General features: G+C 40.9%; 1 non-coding gene across 1 annotated transcript; it reads left to right on the top strand.

Annotated features, from left to right (window-relative positions):
* Positions 1-328: 328 nt before the first annotated feature.
* Positions 329-400, top strand: trnaq-cug (transfer RNA glutamine (anticodon CUG)). Its single transcript has one exon. It is a non-coding gene; the product is annotated as a tRNA-Gln (tRNA).
* The last annotated feature ends 4,114 nt before the right edge of the window (positions 401-4,514 follow it).

Genomic DNA, 4,514 nt, shown 5'->3' on the forward strand with positions numbered 1-4,514 from the left:
ACTGACCGAACTATTAGTGACCGGTGTGGTCGCAAAACCATGTTCGTTCGTTTGTTTTGTCAGATTTTATCCACCGTGCTGATGGACCCGGGAACTAATACGTTTCACAGTTGTATATACAACCTTTACGTCCAAAATCCGGGGGATGTGACGTCAGAGGCGATGCTAGATTTGAGGTTTTAACATGAAATCTATAGACGATTCGTATGTAAATAAACGGATCGTTGTACAGCGAAAAAATTCCTCCCAACAGCTTACATAAATCATATCGGGGAGGTCATGTCTGTTCGACTTTTAAATAATGAAATTTCCGACGATGTAAGCACGTGGTTCCATGGTGTAATGGTTAGCACTCTGGACTCTGAATCCAGCGATCCGAGTTCAAATCTCGGTGGAACCTGCCCTCATTTTTCTCCTGATACACAGGAATAAATCCATCAAGTATAAAAAATAAAATTGACTGAATAAAGTCACAGCAGTTAGTAGAAGCGCAGCCCTGTGCGCAAGTGTCATAGGACCAGGTGACATTCATACCTCATATCTTTACTTTTTGATATGAAATACAAGAAATACATGCAGTGGTTTATTGAAAAGAGCAAATATAAATGTAAATGCAGCAGTCCGGTTTCTATGACCATCTTTATTCTTCAACACAACCTTAACTCTGTTAAGCATTTAAAAAAAATCTTATTCAGGAATAGATTTACAGGCTTGTTGAATCCCGCACTGCTTTGATAATGTTGAGCTTCAGGTTCTGGGGAGGCTAATCCATGACTGATAATGTTCCATTGTCTGTTTTTATATCCAAGAATGCTTTTACTGCACTGGCACTGTGTTTGGAGTCCTTGTCCCAAACACTGAAAAATGGTTAAAAAAAAAGAAGTTGTTTTCTGTCAGGTTTTTCCACATGATGTTGCATGGTGGATCATCTGAGAAGCTCCTTCAGTCCTAAAAGCAATTGGTGGAGAGTCCCAGATTTTAAGCCCTATGGGAGTGTCTCCAAGAGGATCATGGACCCCCACTGTTCCTCTGCCTAATCACCCAAGCCAAGGTGTGAAAATGGGTGTCGGTCACAATCAGACAAGGTTTCGGGTGAACCCATTGTGAAACCTAGTCCCACCCTGCCGTGTGATTTACTGAGGTCAAAAGGCCCAGGATGTGAGTGGGTGATAAGGCGTCTGTGAAGTGAGAACCATTTCAGGTGACTACATCATGGAGCTCATTGAGAAAAGGCCAAGGGTTTGCAGCGCTGTCAACAAAGCTAAGGGTGGTTCAGGAATCTAAAAGACTTATTTAGAGTTATTTATCAGTTTTTTTCTTTGCTACATAATTCTTGCTTCATATATTTGATATCATCAGTATGTATCTACAATGTAGAAAGCAATAAAAATAAACACAAAAATAAACAAAATGAGAAGGTGTGTCCAAACTGTTGACGGGTCTGGCTCCTTGGAAGCAAAAGATAAAGAAGTGAAGTGTGGCTCAAGAGTTTTACACAGTACTTCACTTCTTTAACTTTTAAGATCAGGTGATTAGCTTGAGTAATCACATACATTTCATAGTCATGCACAAAGACAAATGTAAGAGAATGTGCACAGAAACAAAGCAGGGATGTTTGATGTTCCACATGTCTCTCATGGTTAACGGCTCATTATTTTAAACATTGTAAATGAGAAGCAGTGATGTCTCAAGCTGCTGTCTCCTTATTTGCCCCTTAAACTGAACATGACCCCTCACTTTGTATAGTGGTGAGGATTCGGGCCACCAGTCAGACGTTTGGAGGTCCAGATTGAGCCAGACTGTGGGTGATCCTCTCTGTTTATCAGATCATAGATTTAAAGTCTTAGTTCCTCATTAAAACGCCTAATGTCCTCATTAAATCGCCTTCATTAGTGGAAACAAAGCAGGAATGACACAGAGGGTTGCAGTCCTGGCAGAATGGATGGACAAGGTCAACCTGACCTGAACACGACCTTGATGTTACCTCATCGGTGATTTATGCAGGAGTTCATGCTCTGGATTTATCAGCAGGAAATCAGTTCTAACTGGACAAACCGTCCGCTCTCAGCAGTCTGTCAGCAGTCTAAGAGCTGAAGCGAAATCACCTTATCAGCCTAGAGGAGAGAAAGGCCTATTTAATAGAGCTGCAGGTCAGACTGAGGAGGTCATAATGAGCTTACAAAAGAGCCGTTTGGCAAAAATAAATAAAAAGAGTGCACAGTGCAGAGCATATGGTTTCCCTGGTATGCAAAAGGAGACGGTTTAATGTGTGCAGTGTAAAAGCTAAAAAAAATGTAACGTAAGGGATGAATATCAGAAGTACAAAGTGAAATGTGGCTACAGCTTCGAGGGACAAAGCTTTGAGACTCACAAACCTGAGCCCGACTCCTTCTTCTTCTGTCGTTTACAAGAAACCAAAAATCTAGACATTGCTCATTCTCACTTCATGTGTTTGAACATGTGTGCTGCTCTTACAGTCTGGGCTCTGCTGGCTTCGGTGCTTCCAGCAGATCATAAATCTGCAGCAGTGATTCTTTGCAAAAAACCTGGATTTGGATCATCACCGATGTGTTGGACTGGGCTGAGGTGTTAACACGGCGCAGAAAAGTTAGACAAATATTACTGTCAGCGCCGTCAAACACGTACCAGGGTTCGTTTGATGTCACGGTAGATCTTTCACCATGGATGAAAAAAAATTAGGAGGTTGTGTAAAATGTTAATAATGACAGAATTCAGCTGTTTACAAATCCTTTACATCTAATTTTTATGTGCGAAAGGACCTTTACCCTGCTGACTCTGGAAAAGTACTGTTTTAATTCTTTTAGACCTGAGTGCAGCACTGTTGATCACACAATCCTATGAAACCGTTTGAAGACGTGCGTCGGCATCCAAGGTTCTGCTCTAAAATGGTTTGCCTCTTACTTAGAGAGCAGAACTCCTTGATGCAGGGCAACAAAACTCTTCCCCTGCTACACTTACTTGTGGAATACCTCAGGGCTCTATTCTGGGCCCCATCTTATTCTCCTTATACATGCTCCCATTAGGCTCTATTTTTCAGAAACACCAAATTTCCTATCACTCTTATGCAGATGATACACAGTTCTACCTCTGTCTAAAACCATGTGCTGATAGCACATTGCAGAAAGGTTCAGATTTTCTTAACAATATTAATTGCTGGATGTCTTTGAACTTTCTCAAACTAAACCATGACAAACTTGACATTATCATTTTTAGCGACTAAGACTGTTAGTCTCATAAGAAATGTCTTGGGCCCATTATCAGCTATTGTACATCCCCATGTACATCTGAGGACTTTTGGTGTTGTTGAGTTTCCTGCACTCCTTCTTTTTAGGAATGTATCAGACTGTTGATTTGAACACTCCTACATTTTTTTGCTATCTCTCTGATAGCTTTATTTAGGTTTGTCAGCCTAATGATGGCCTCCTACACGTGCATCACTGATATGAAGTTCAACTTGAAATAAACTCTAGATATTTATCTCCTTAATTTGTCATGAAATAATGAGTGAACAGACCTCACCTGGCCATGAACCTGCCTGTCAGCCAGTTGTCCAATTAATTTTGAGGCTTTAAAATGAGAGACAACAGTTCATGCAATACTTTTGTCAAACTCTTGAGTTGAAGCTATAAGTCTGCACTTCAGTCAGGTCTACTGTGGTAGTGTACAGAGTGAAAACCACAACAAGTCACTCTAAGTTGCACTTTTTATATACAGCGGTCCCTCGTTTATCGCGAGTGTTACGTTCTAAAAATAACCCGCGATAGGTGAAGTAGGGAACTTTATTTTTTTTACAATTATTATAGATGTTTTAAGGCTGTAAAACCCCTCTCTACACACTTTATACACTTTTCTTAGACAGGCATCGACATTTCCACACTTTTCTTTCTTGTTTAAACTCTCAAAGATCAAACCTTCGTAGAAAAACCCTGTTTTCAGGTCCAGAACATGGGAATAGATCAGCTGCAAGAGAATTCAACATTAATGAATCAATGGGGCGACCGTGGCTCAGGGGGTTGGGAAGCGTATCTGTACCCGGAAGGTCGCCGGTTCGATCCCCGAGCTCTCTGTCCTGGTCGTTGTGTCCTTGGGCAAGACACTTCACCCTACCGCCTACTGGTGTTGGCCGATGGTGCGATATGGCAGCCTCGCTTCTTTTTTTTTTTTTTTTTTTTTTTTTCTAAATGACATCAGAAACAGCAGTATGCGACATTACGTGATGGCAGAGCTTCAGTTCATCCTTTGTCATTTTTTTTTTTTTTTTTTTTTTTTAATAAATAGGACAGGGGGAATGAATGAGAGAAAGAGGGGGAGAGAAAGAAAGAAAACCAAAGGGGAGAAGAGACGGTGAGAAGGGGGGGGGGAAGAGAGAGAGAAAAAAAAAGAACTCCTGGGTCACCTGTATGGAGAAAAAAAAAAAACAAACAAAAAAAACAAACAGAGGAGACAGCAAACAACAAAGAGCAACATAATAATAGAGAAAACAAAGCACCATC

This window comes from Maylandia zebra, linkage group LG1, assembly GCF_041146795.1.
Source record: "Maylandia zebra isolate NMK-2024a linkage group LG1, Mzebra_GT3a, whole genome shotgun sequence".
NCBI classification, from domain to species: domain Eukaryota; kingdom Metazoa; phylum Chordata; class Actinopteri; order Cichliformes; family Cichlidae; genus Maylandia; species Maylandia zebra.